General features: G+C 42.3%; 1 pseudogene; it reads left to right on the top strand.

The window, feature by feature from the left end:
* The first annotated feature begins 8909 nt into the window (after positions 1-8909).
* LOC125622632 (olfactory receptor 8S1-like) lies at positions 8910-9806 on the top strand (annotated as a pseudogene).
* The last annotated feature ends 4679 nt before the right edge of the window (positions 9807-14485 follow it).

Raw genomic sequence — 14485 nt, 5'->3', positions numbered from 1 at the left:
CAGCCATTTAAAGGAATCAGAATCTAACACATATCTAGCTAGATTACTTACTAAGTTCTAAGACTCCATTCCTGTTCTGTCCCCAGCAAAGGCATCACACAGACAGCCAGAGAGACTTTGCTTTTCCCTCCCCCCAGCTTTTGAAAGTATCTTGTTTCCTCATTGGTCATTTTGGTCAGGTGCCAGCGAGGTTATCCTAGCTTCTTAACCCTTTAGAGGCAAAAGGGTTTTTCTTCTGGCCAGGAGGGATTTTAAAGGTGTTTACCCTTCCCTTTATATTTATGACACAGCCCAATGCTGGTTCAAGTTTGCCAGATCTCTCAGTGGCTAATAAGACCATGTACTAAACCTGTGTCTCTCCAGCCGTGAGGCTGCAAATGAGAGTCAATGCCAGAGACAGAAGCTGAATTTTCTATCTTTGCTGTTCTTTTCTCTCCCCTTTTGTGTGTGTGGTTCTCTTGTTTTGTCTTCTAGGATCAGAGTTTAACAACAGCAATGACAGCTCCAGCCCAGCTCTGCTAACTTCTTCTCCTTCACCCAAAAGAACAGTTATTGCCATCTTTAATGCCATCAGAAAGTCTGTCAAACAAGGGTGGGTTTTGTGTGTGTGTTCTTTCTAAAAACTCTCCCCAGCTAAAGAGGAGGGGACAAAAATGTTAAAATAAAAGCCTCATTTAATACCTTCCATTCCAAAAGCTTTATTTGTTTTTCCTTCTGTTCTGTATGTTTATTAAATGCAAAAAAAAGTGTTTAATGGTGTATCTGAGAGCACCAGGAAGGCTGAGCTCTCTGTATACCAAATTCTGAAGCTTGTTTAACACTTTTTAATGTTGGACGTGACTGGGTTACCTTTAGTTGTTGTGACCATAAATTCCATTTAAATGAATAGAACCAATGTTGATGCCCATGAGATCCTCTGAGATCTTCAAATAAAGGAAGTGGGTAAAGAACACTGCTCACTTCTTGTACTGCCATTGTCTGTGTCATGGGAACATAAGAATTGCCATATTGAGTCAGACTGGCCATCTAGTCTAGAATCCTCTTTCTGGCAGTGACCAGAATCAGTGGTTCAGAGGATGACTCAGTAACCTGACAGTACACAGATGTGGGGTAATCTGCCCCCAGAGAAGAGTCACTAATTGTTAGAGATTGGTTTAAGCCTTGAAGGAATATCCCTTCCAGAAATATTATCGTAAAGAATGATCGTAGAATCATAGAATCATAGTGCTGGAAGGGAGCTCCAGAGGTCATCTATTCCAGTCCCCTGCACTCAGGGCAGGACTAAGTATTATCTAGACCGGGGTGGGCAAACATTTTGGCCCGAGGGCCACATCTGGGTATGGAAATTGTATGGCGGGCCATGAATGCTCACAAAATTGGGCATTGGGGTGCGGGAGTGGGTGAGGGCTCTGGCTGGGGGTGTGGGCTCTGTGGTGGGGTTGGGGATGATGTGTTGGGGGTGCAGGAGGGTGCCCTGGGCTGGGACCGAGGGGTTCAGAGGGCAGGAGGAGGATCAGGGCTGGCGCAGGGGGCTGGGGCATGGAAGGGGGTCAGGCATATAGGCTCCAGGCAGTGTTTACCTCAAGTAGCTCCCAGAAGCAGTGGCATGTCCCTTCGACAGCTACTACACAGAGGCATGGCCAGACAGCTCTGCATGCTGCCATGTCTGCAGGCGCTGGCCCTGCAGCTCCCATTGGCCATGGTTCCCAGCCAATGGGAGTTGCAGGGGCTGTGCTTGGGGCGGGGGCAGCTTCCCCTACTCATAGGAGCCAGAGGGGAACATGCCGCTGCTCCCAGGAGCCACACGGAATGGGACAAGCCTCCAACCCCGCTCCCCGGTGGGAGCTCGAGGGCCGGATTAAAACATCTGGAGGGCCAGATGCGGCTCTCGGGCCGTAGTTTGCCCACACCTGATCTAAACTGATTATCAGATGATAGCTCTGGCTAGTCTTATGTAATTCTTTCCTGATTCTTCCTACATTTATGGTCTTTATGTCTCCCTTTGGCACGGAGTCCCACAGTCTAATTATGTGTCTTATTTGTGCCATCTGCATATGCATTGAACACCCTCCCAACAGCGGTTCACCAAACAGCCACCCTCACCTTATGCAAAGCCTATAGAAAGAAAGAAAGGATAATTTGGTTGAATGGGCTTTTTCATTCATTATTATGTTTATGTGCAACTCTTGTTCTCTATAGACTTTATACTGCATTCACTTGAGTGTTTAGACTCAATGGTCATATCCCTACAGCCTGTCTGCATTCAGAACTCCAATGGCGTCTAGCAGGACTTCTTCTTTTAGACTTCCAGAGGGACGGAGCACAGTCAAGATTCTGTATGATCCCAATCTTGCAGACAGATTCACATGCATTCTAGTGGTCTGTAGTGACACTTAATTGCAATACGATTATTCATATGTTCATCCTATTCCCTGGAGTAAGGATTGGACACTATATGAATATTTATATGAGCATTTGAATTTTTACTAAGCCAACTAAATTGAAGAGTAAGGTCTACAGGATATAATTAGGTCTGCAATTTTGCCTGGCTCTGAACTCTGGGCACTGAGGAAGAGAAAGGAGGAAATCTTGAATAGAGTGGAAATGAGAATGTTAAGATGGGTGCTTGGAATTACGAGGATGGACCATGTTCAGAAAAAATGAAGTAGGGCAAGTGTGAAGGTAGTACCAATTATAAAGAAGCTGAGGGAATCCAAGTTTAGATGGTTTGGCTATGCAAAAAGAAAATCAGGAGAACGTACAGGAAACATGGAGTTAAACTGAGAAGTGCAGGATAAAATAAGTGTTGGAAGACCCCAAATTAGTTGGATGGACATCATAGTAAAGGATTTGGTTAGCTGCTGGGTTTCAGAAGAAAGATGTTCAAGACAGACTAGAATGGATAGGAAGGACTTGAAGAGCCAACCCCATATAAATGGGAGTAAGGCTAGAAGAATTGAGTTGAGTAAGTGCAGCCAGGGATTCAGACATTATTTTGCAAGATTGTCATGGTGGCAGATATGACAATATCCTGTAACATCCTGGACAAACCGTACTGAATTAAATTAGACCTTACTGAATTAAGTTTACCATCTTTGGAGTTGACTGTATTAAAAATGCAAATATTTATGTAGTAGTGTAGGATTGCATGGAGTTTTTTAGGAGGAAATCATGAATAATACAATCTCTGGGAGATATGAGGAACTTCAAATGACTACTGGGGACAATACATGTGATGTGGATGTCCTAGGATGATTTGTCGGGGAAAAGAGATGCAAATAACCTGGATTCCCTTCTTTTGAAGCTGCATTGCGGGAAGAGATCGTTTGGCTGGTTACCTATTCAAGGTCACTTCAATGGTGGAGTCATGTTCAACTTGCAGAAGAAGTGCTTTTATTGAATCTTCTTATATCTGGGTCAAAGGAAGTAGAGTACGAGGCTGACCAAGAATGAGATTGGAAGATGCAATTTTGTGGGATTTAAGAAACCTTAATCCTCCTATACTGACTCTTCTGGAAGGAAGAAGTCTTGCAAGGGACCATTACAATGGAAACCAATTTTACATGCCAGAGATTAAAGCACTTTTCCGAGAGATGGGAAACCAAACTTCAAAACTCTGCTCCACAACAGACAGAGGTGGGTCATGAGTGAGTGTCTCCCACATTCCAGGTGAGTTCCCTAAACACTATGTTAAAGGTATTAGAAGTCACTAAGGTTCCCTCTGCCTCTTTATGAATTTAGCCTTTTTTTTTCTTTGCCTCAGATGAAACTATTAGGCAAGCTTGTTTCAAATTCTCCGATATATCGGGTCAATCAAAACTGCATTTTTCAGTGAATCAACTCTCTGAAAAATATTGCCCAGCTGTATACAATACAGCTCCTCCTCTGTATCATCGCTTATTATTTCCTGCCATCTTATACAGTCCTTAACCTGTGTATCCATCTATTGATGGTGTTTAAGAATGGCTGGACAATTCCCATGCTTTCACCTCCGGTGCTCTCCTGTGGTATTATACATTATAGCTATCATCTTCACAGGAGTCTAGGATAAAATTCAATAAGGACAAATGCAAAGTACTCAACAATCAATTGCACAACTACAAAATGGGAAATGACTGCTTAGGAAGGAGTACTGCAGAAAGAGATCTGGGGGTCACAGTGGATCAAAGGCTAAATATGAGTTAAGAGTTGTAACACAGTTGCAAAAAAAAAGCAAACATAATTCTGGGATGTATGAGCAGGAGTGTTATAAGCAAGACACGAGAAGTAATTCTTCTGCTCCACTCCACGCTTATTAGGCCTCAACTGGAGGGTTGTGTACAGTTCTGGGTGCCACATTTCAGGTAAGATGTGGACAAATTGGAGAAAGTCCAGAGAAGAGCAACAAAAATTATTAAAGGTCTAGAAAACATGATCTATGAAGGAAGATTGAAAAAACTTGGTGTGTTTTGTCTGGAGAAGAGAAGATTGAGAGGGGAATGACAACAGTATTCCAGTACATTAAAGTTTATTACAAGGAGGAGGGAGAAAAATACTTTCCTTAACCTCTGAGGATAGGACAAGAAGCAATAGGTTTAAATTGCAGCAAGGGTAGTTTAGGTTGGACATTAGTAAAAACTTCCTAACTGTCAGGGGGGTTAAGCACTGGAATAAATTGCCTAGGGAGGTTGTGAAATCTCCATCATTGAAGATTTTTAAGAGCAGGTTAGACAAACACCTGTCAGGGATGGTCTAGATAATACCTGGTCCTGCCATGAGTGCAGGGGACTGGACTAAATGACCTCTTGAAGTCCCTTCCATTCTATGATTTGCTACAATTCTATGATTTGCTATTTGGATGTCTAACTCCTTAGGCTGCTTTGGAGAATCTGAGCCTAAAACATGCCTTTTTAATTGACTGTCCCTGAGGTTGGAAACCTAAATCACTTGGGTCCTTTTGATAATCTGAGCCTCCGTGTCTTCATTCTTATGAACCATATGCCGTTGGTTAAGTGCTGACCCAGCACAGCTGACAGTGGTAGCTTAACACAAAGAGTGAACTTCAGGGATTTTGTCCCGGGGGAACAATACAACATTTAAACAGCTCTCCAGAAATCCTCTCTTCGTATTGGAGTCTGCTAAGGAAAGGGTCTTTGCTCCATTCCCACTGATAACCCTACACACCTCAGAAGTTTTCACTGCTCATCATTAAATATATATAGATAGATTAAGAAAACAAAAAGAGAAAGTCACAGGTCCGAATGATCTCACCATATTTAAGATCCATTGTTAAAAGGCAAGTTTCAGAGGAACAGCCGTGTTAGTCTGTATTCGCAAAAAGAAAAGGAGTACTTGTGGCACCTTAGAGACTAACCAATTTATTTGAGCATGAGCTTTCGTGAAGTGAGCTGTAGCTCACGAAAGCTCATGCTCAAATAAATTGGTTAGTCTCTAAGGTGCCACAAGTACTCCTTTTCTTTTTGTTAAAAGGCAAGTGAGTTGATTCATATTTTTATTAATCTTTTATTTTCCTTTTAATCCCAAAGGACCAGGTTCTGCCCCCATCATCGAGGGGTGGTTCTCTGTGCAGAATCCCATTGATTTCAGCCAGACATAGCAGTCCACTCACCCAGAGTCAGCAGCAGCACAGGGGCCATGGCTGGCAACTCAGCCATCTCTCTCTGTCTGCGTTTCTCAAGGCAGCACTGAGAAAACTGAGATCAGCTGGTGCATGATAGCAGTAGTTTCTACTTTTGGAGTCTGTGTGTTGGAGGGGTGAATAGATTAGGAGCAGGTCCTTCTCTGGAGAAGGAGGTTAGCTTTTGATTTCCCTGTGAACAGAATCTGGCCGTGTTAACATTCAGGTTCTAGTCCAAGGTCCACCTCTTTGTTCAGGCATTTGTCTGATTAGCTGATAATTGGAAAATGTTTTAGTTTCTCTCTGGGAGACATATGGGCTAAACATAGATTTGACATTGGACAGATCATTGGCTTCATTCCCATTTCCTCTAAAAATCAATGTCAATTCCATGATGGCAGGAGAGATTCTCTTATGTATGAACAGTCTGATAGTCAGATGTGCAGGATCCTGAGTCAAAAGTCCCATTTGGTTAAATTTTCAGAGGAGCTTAAGTGATTTAGGAACAAAACTCCCATTAACTTTCAATCAGGCCCCTCTTTTTGAAATCATGTCAGCGTGCCTAGACAGCATTTGCTGTGCACATTCATTTATTATGATCATTATTACTGTTCCTCAGTATTACATAAGGGGAAGTTTTCCCAACATACACAAGTTTTCACAATATAAAAGATCTTTAAGCATAAAAAAGGGAAAGCTATTGTCTAAAATTTATCCCCATGAGTCACCAATAAATCCTGTCCTGAACCAACTCTGTAGGTTTGGGTAGTCAGGAGTTTTGCAGAATTCCTACGTTTTAGATGCTCAAATGCTCTCGTTTTCCGTTGACTTTTCTTCATGTTCTTGCAGTGTCTAAGAGCTCCATCTGCAGGAAATCACTGACCATGACGTCTTGCAGTCGTAATGTGTTCTTCAGCTGCTCACTCATATCCTTAGGGATCGCTCTAAGTATTTCAATAATGGCTGGGATCATCTTTGTTCTCTTTTTCTATAATTGTTCTGCTTCATGGAAGTATTCTTCATACTTCGCTCTCTTTTCCTTCTTGTGTCTTTTCTGTGAGACTGTCTGCTGGTATGGCGCTATCAACTAACATGTTGGGCCTGTTTTTCTGACTGCTCGGTCTGTGACAATTGCCAGATCCCATAAAATCTTAAACCTCTTCGTTCTCTAGAGCACTTTCAATTTGGTGGTTGTGATAACACACAGTTTGTTTAAATCCCTACGTCCACAGAGACTTAAATGCAGGGACTTCGTGGCCTCCTGTCTCTCATCTCTCCCAGCCAGGCACACTAGGTGCTCCACTGTCTCTTTCTTTTCAGAACACATTCTGCAGTTCAGGGAACAGTTTGGCTGGTCAATCTTACTTCTATGTAACTAAGCTTTAAGAACAGCTCTTGTGCGCGCCTATTGAGGATCTCTCTCTCTCTCTCTTTTCAGATATCCTTCTAGGAGCCTTGAGTTTCTTCATCTATCACTAATAGCTTTGATCTCTCTTCACCACTGTCTGTGCATTCCTTTCTGTGCAAAACTTTGGAGTCTTTCTGTGGGGATTTCCTTTCTACTTTCTTTCATGCTTTCTTGGGCTGTAATGCTCTCTCAATCACTGCTTATCCCCACCACCAGATGCTCTTTTACTCTATGTGACTTTTCATATATTTTGGTGTTGTATTCTTCATTATCAATTCCTTCCTCCACAGATAGCAGACCTTTTCCTCCATCACACTGTCGGACGTCCTGTGCATGTGTTGACTGATATTCAGTACTCTATGCTTCAACAGCAGATGTCATGTTTGGATGTCAAATTTTTACTTATCTCCCCGATTCCACTTGATCACCTCTGCAGTGTACCATGTTCCTGTTTATCTTGTGTCATTGTTTGCACCAAAATGTTTGCATGTGGTTCAACATGACTAATCTCCCTTTTCAGGCTTTCAATCTCCATTTGTGTAAATAATCCTCTTTACAATTAAGCTCTTAATTGTCCACTGAGTCTATGCTCAGTCATTTCCTTCTCGGTGTTGTCATTCCTCTCCTTCAATCTTTGAGGATTCATGTCATCCAGCCTCTTTCTTCTGGTTCTGCCAAAATCCAACCTTTGATCATTTCTTGGTTTGTGCGTTCTTTTGCTGAAAATTATCTCTGGTTTTCTTGGATTGTTTGGTCAGTTGCATGATATTAGCCTGTGGTTACCCACTTCCGCACAACACACCTTGCCAGTGGAGAAGACTGTCATGAAGCTAAGCTCTTCTGAGGCTCTCTTTAAGACTTTGGTAATAATTATCAATTTGCCTGTATTCTCTGTATTTGATTGGGTTGTCAGCCTATACTATGCTGGGTCCCAAACCAGTAATTCTAGGTCTTGGGAGCTTATTACTTATTATTATTATTATTATTATTATTATTATTATTTTATTATTATTAATTAATTTATTATTTATTTTATTATTATAGAAATCTTAGATATTTTAATAGGGATCAATCCAATAATATACAAAATCATCTACAAAAGTGGTTTTCAACCTGTCTAAGATTTCCAAAGGGGTCTGCAATTTTGAAATTTTTTAGGAGTCCACAAATGAAAAAAGGTTGAAAACCACTGCTCAACAAAAATTGCAAAACGTAACAGACAAAGGGATATTTCTTATACGATTGGCCACATCCCCAGTGAGTATGAATCAGCTGTAGCTCCATTGGAGTAAATGGTCCAGATCCCCAGCTGGAGTAAAAACAGCGGTATCTCTACTGATGTTAGCAGGACAGATTAAAGAGTTTTTAGGCCCGAGAGAAACAGCAAGTGAGTGAATGACTTTAGAGCCTGGTGGTTGGGGCCTTCACACCAGATGCAGGAGACCCAGTATCCAGTCCCCTTTCTCCAACGCCTCTTTAATTATGGAAGCACAGTGGAACAGATTCAACAGGAGAGAGACGAAGCAAGGCCTGGATCAGACTTTCCCATAGTCCCAGCTGAGCGGGGATTTTGTGAATACCTGTGGGGCCTGATTCTGGGATTTAGGTGCTTAAAGTGGCAGTTAGATTCCTAAATCCCATTGTGTATCGGGCCCATTTTGTCACCGTAAAACACAAATTCCAAAAAGCTTATTGCTGCCTCTTTCTCTAAATCTTGTCTAATTAAAGAAACATATATTACGGGATAGAATAGGGCTCCCTTTGCATTCATCCAACTGAACAGATTATCTCCACATGCTGTTTCAATTCACTTTTATGATATGTGTTAATTTTATTTATTTATTTTTTGGTCTTATAGGTCACAGTTTTCCCGAATAAATACAGATGGAAAATCAAACAACAGTGAGCGAATTTATTCTCCTGGAACTTTCCAGTGACCCAAAGATGAAGATTTTCCTCTTTGTGGTGTTTTTAGTTATTTACCTAATCACTCGAGTTGATAACATAGCGATCATGGTGCTGATAAGAGGTGACCCTCACCTTCACAACCCCATGTACTTCTCCTCTTCCATTTATCCTTTGTTGCTATCTGCTTTTCCTCAGTCATGGTACCCAAAATGCTCATGAACTTCCTAGTGGAAGTTTTGTACTATTTCCATCAATGGCTGCATTGCCCAGATGTTCTTCATCCTCCTCTCAGCTGGTGCTGAAGATTTTATTCTCTCAGCCATGGCATATGACCGCTACGCTGCCGTCTGTAACCCATTGCATTACATGGAGACAATGAGCAAAGGAATCTGTGTTCATCCATGCCCTGCTTAACACAGTTTTTACCTTAAAGTTGCATTTCTGTGGGCCCTGTCAAATCCACTACTTCAGCTGTTTGCTCCCATCTCTGTTACTACTGTCCTGCACTGAGACCCTCACCAATCAAGTGGTGCTTCTTATTTCTGTTGTGATATTTGTATCAAGCTCCTTCCTCCTCATCCTGATCTCCTACATTCACATCATCGCCACCATCCTGAGGATACGCTCTCTGGAGGGCAGGCATAAAGCCTTCTCCACTGCAGCTCCCACTTGATTGTGATTGGTTTATGGTACCTGACAGGTTGTTTCCAGTACACAAAACCCAGCTCAGTCTCCTCTGTGTCTCTGGATGAAATGTTCTCCATTCAGTACAGCATCTTGACCCCCATGTTAAACCCCATCATCTGCAGCCTGAAAAACGAGGTGAAAAGACCACTAGGGAAAGAGTTGGGGACAAGGATGTTTCTCAAGTAGTGTTGGTGACCTTATTTAATTTAATTTTATTTATTTTTAAATAAAAAAGCATAGAACTGTGGATAACTAGTATTTGGGACATTCTCAGCTCAGGTAACGGACAGACACATTGGGACAAAACCTCAATTGGTCTAAATCAGTGTGGCTCCATTCAAGTCACCGGGCCAGATCCCCAAGAGTCACTGAAGCACGGGGAACTGGATTCTGGGTTTCCTATTTCCAGAGTGTGTGCTCTGAGCACCAGGCTGTAGAGTCATTCACACAGTCCTCTCTTTCAATATCTCTTTAATCAGACCCCATGACTGCAGGGGAGCTGTGACCAATTTATACCAGCTGGTGATCTGGTCAATTCTATAAAAAGAAATTCTTCATCTATGAATTTCAGGGGTTTTTTTTACTAAATTGTTGAAAACCCCATTTAATAGCTGTAGTATCTTATTGAAGTCTCCCCTATTAAAAAGCTCAAGCATTTTAAATAATAATACAATAATAATAATAATAATTAATAATAATCTAATAAGTGGAGCCCATGGGTTTCCTCTCCAGGTAGGGCTAGATCCACATGTGAAATTGCTCCCTATATTCTTCGTAGCAATATTGTTATAACATGTGTGACGGGGCAAGGCCAGATAGCTATAGAAATGTAGTGGGAGATAGATAGATTAGCTCCAGGCTAAACAAATCCCTGGTACCAGGATAAGTGAAATGGAAGCTGTTCCAGGTCAATTAAGACACCTGGGGCCAATTAAGAACTTTCCAGAAGGCAGGGAGAATGCTAGGTTGATTGAGACACCTGAAGCCAATCAGGGGCTGGCTGAAACTAGTTAAAAGCCTCCCAGTTAGTCAGGTGGGTGTGGATGTCAGGAGCTGTGGGAGGAAATTGTGCTGTTGGAGAGACTGAGCAGTACACACCATATCAGGCACAAGGAAGGAGGCCCTGAGGTGAGGGTGAAGTGGAGCTTGAGGAAGTGAGGGCCGCTGTGGGGGAAGTAGCCCAGGGAATTGTACATGTTATGTTTCTAAAAGGTCAGCTACCATAGCTGATGCTATTAGGGTCCCTGGGCTGGAGCCCAGAGTAGAGGGTGGGCCTGGGCTCCCGCCTCCCCACACCTTTGCCCCCTGATTAATCACTGAGACTGGGAGACAACAGAGACTGTGCAAGGAAGGATAACTTCTCCTCACCTCCCTCACTGGCTTATGATGAAAATGGCTCAGTAGACTGTGACCCTTGTCTCTAGAGAGAGAAGGATTATGTGGAGGGTCACAGTGAGCCTCTGAGGCTAGCGAAATCCACCAGGAAACGTGGGACCCACGGAGGCAAGGACAGAGCTTTGTTACACATGATTTTGGCATAACTAATATGTATTTTACTCAAGATGGTTCATGTAAGATCCCATTGGAATGGTTATGATTTGCTGAATATGCTTATCCTATTTGTATGCATGTAACATTTCTGTATCTGAAGTTAGGAATATTAACTGTGTAACGATTACAACTGTATTTATACTTGGGGAAGACTCACCAGGCAGAATGCAATCAGCCTGGATGGGCCATGAGGGGGAACAAAGGGACTTGGAAAATACTAATCTCTCTCCTTCCTGAGAAGCTTCCTGGGATGCTGCTTTGGCACTACTAGGTCAGGTGGTCATGTCAGCTGGTACAGGTTCCCATCTTGAGTTGGTATTTTTCCACTGGAAGGGTCTGGGAAACAAAGGATTCCCACCCTATGTAAATTCTATTTAAGGCTGGGGAGTAAGTTGATCTTGGTTCACTCTTCACTGAATCCCCACCCAAGATGACAGCGGGAAAGATTTGAGAAATAAAGATGGGGGGGGGGGGGGGGAGTCTGGAGCCATGCTGGGAAGGGTGTCACTGGTCTGTGAGAGAAATACCTAAGACAACTGTCATAAATATAAAAGGAAGGGTAAACACCTTTAAAATCCCTCCTGGCCAGAGGAAAAATCCTCTCACCTGTAAAGGGTTAAGAAGATAGGATAACCTCGCTGGCACCTGACCACAATGACCAATGAGGAGACAAGATACTTTCAAAAGCTGGGGGGAGGGAAAAACAAAGGGTCTGTCTGTGTGATGCTTTTGCTGGGGACAGAACAGGAATGGAGTCTTAGAACTTAGTAAGTAAGCTAGCTAGATATGCGTTAGTTTATGATTTCTTTAAATGGCTGAGAAAATAGCTGTAAAAAAAAAACAAACTGCCCAGCTATGGGCCTAGGTATGGATCCAAGTTAATACACACAAAATTCTTTGAGATCTTTGTGGGTCACAGATCCTGCTGAAGAAAACTGCTCAATTCTGCCATTGTCTGTGTGATGGGAACAAAATAATTGCCATCCTGAGTCCAAACTGAGGGCCATATCTAGCCCAGTATCCTGCTTCTGACAGTGACCAGAGCCAGACGTTCAGAGGAAGAGTCACAGTAGACAAAGATGGGATAATCACTCCACACAGTAGAATTGTTAACTATTAGACATTTGCTTAATCCCTGAAACATGATGTTTAATATTCCTTCAAAATATGTTCTCCTAATTAATTTTTAATAACCCTGAATATTCTTCTTATCTAAACCTTTTCTGAATCTTGCTACATTTTTGGTCTCAATGTCTCTCTGTGCCAAGAAGCGCCACAGTCTAATTATGTGTCGTCTTAGTGCCATCAGCAAATGCACAGAACGCCCTCCCAACACTGGTTCACCAAACCATCATCCTCACCTTGTGAAAATCCTGCACAAAAAAAGGAAGAGGTCTCCACTGAATGGACTTTTTCATTCCTCTATTATGTTTTTTGTGAATCTCTTCTTCTCTACAGACATGATACTGCATGTACTTGAGTGTTTAGACTAAATAGACATACTCCTACAGCCTGTCAGTATTCAGAACTCCAACAGAGGCTACAGGACTTCTACTTATAGATCATCTGCATTATTGAGCCTAATCAACATTATGCACCATCCCAATCCTGCAGACAGATTTACACTCATGTTAGTAGTGCGTACTCTCATGTAATTTTAATAAGCTTATTCATGTGTTCAACCTATTCACAGATGTAGAGCTTTTGCTGTATTGGACACTATATGCCTATTTATATGAACATGAGTGTTTCCTCTAAGCCTATCAAATTGAAAAGTGAGATATAAAATATGTTAATTAGGCCTGAACTTTCTAGGGCTTTGAATTCTGGGCACTGATGAAGAGACAAGAGCAGATCTTGAATACAATGGAAATGAAAATGTAAAGATGGGTGCTTGGAGTTACATGGCTGGTCCATTATTTGGAACCAATGAAGTAGGGGAAATGTGAAGGTGGTACCAATTATAGAAAAAAACTGAGGGAATCCGGATGTAGATGGGTTGGCCATGTGAAAAGAAAATTGGAAGAATATATAGGAAACAGGGAGTTTGTCTTAGAAGTGGAGGGTAAGAGAAGGGTTGGGAGACCCAAACTGGATGGATGGATGTCATACAAAAGGATATGATTAGCTACAGAGTTTCCAAGGAATTGCATTCAAGACAGGGAGTAAGGCTCCAGGAAGGTTTACTTGACTAAGTGCAGCAGGGGGTTCAGACACTGTATTGCAAGAGTGCCATTGTGACAGATATGATGGTGTCCTGTAACATCCTGGACAAATCTTACTGAACACCTTACGCTTAGTGTATGTCCACACAATCAACTAGGGGTGTGAGTCCCAGCTCATGTAGACATACTCACGCTAGCTCTCACTGAGGTAGATCACTTAAAATAGTAGTGTAGCTGTTGAACACCTAAACACCTGTCAGGAATGGTCTAGATAATACTTAGTCCTGCCATGAGTGCTGGGGACTGGACTAGATGACCTCTCAAGGTCCTTTCCAGTCCTATGATTCTATGAAGTACAGACAGTGGCATGGGCAAGATATGCCAAATACATACCCATTGGGTTCAGGTGGGTTTCTACTCAGTGAAAATAGCCTGTGCCTCCACTCACTGCTGCCCATGATATTACTGCTACACTGCTAATTTTGGAATCCTAGCTGGATGCACTGGGACTGACACCTCTTGCTCATAGTGTAGACATAGCCTTAATGGTTGTTGAGAGGCAATGCCTTAAAGTCTGTAGCCTTCTGCCCTTGGGGAGCACTGGAACCATTTTGAACAGGCTGGGTCACATTCAGGGAACCATACTGACCATTGCATGGACACACTGGAGAATCTGAAGAGGCCAGGAGAGTGTAAATCAGACAGATTCTCTTCCTGTAACTTAAGAGCAAAGCCAGACTAATTTAGCTTCTAGTGAAGGATGAGTTTAGATGAGATTAAGTATGTGTGCCAGGCTCTGGCAGGAGCTGTTCTTCAACCACTACCCAAGGGTTTTCCTGTCTTTTCAAGTTCATTACATCCTCAGCCCAGACCAAGAGCTACTCCTTACTCTATAGGTCATTGATTTCTCCAGTTTTTCTCTTAAAAGCGACCTTGATTACGTAATCAGTCAGACAATCAGTATCTGTTCAAAGTGCAGCTTCAAAAGGATGGATTTCAAGTGAGTCATTTGCATAATTTTCACCACCAACAATTTTCTTGAAAATCCACTTCATGCATATTGTCCCCAAATGGCCTTTGATATCCCCACTATCTGCCAGAGATTGCATGATTCATGTCTTCCTCCTAAAGAAACTCCATCCTCTGTCT

The sequence above is a fragment of the Caretta caretta genome, chromosome 13, assembly GCF_965140235.1.
Source record: "Caretta caretta isolate rCarCar2 chromosome 13, rCarCar1.hap1, whole genome shotgun sequence".
Taxonomy (NCBI): Eukaryota; Metazoa; Chordata; order Testudines; family Cheloniidae; genus Caretta; species Caretta caretta.
This window is presented reverse-complemented; position numbering and strand designations above follow the sequence as displayed.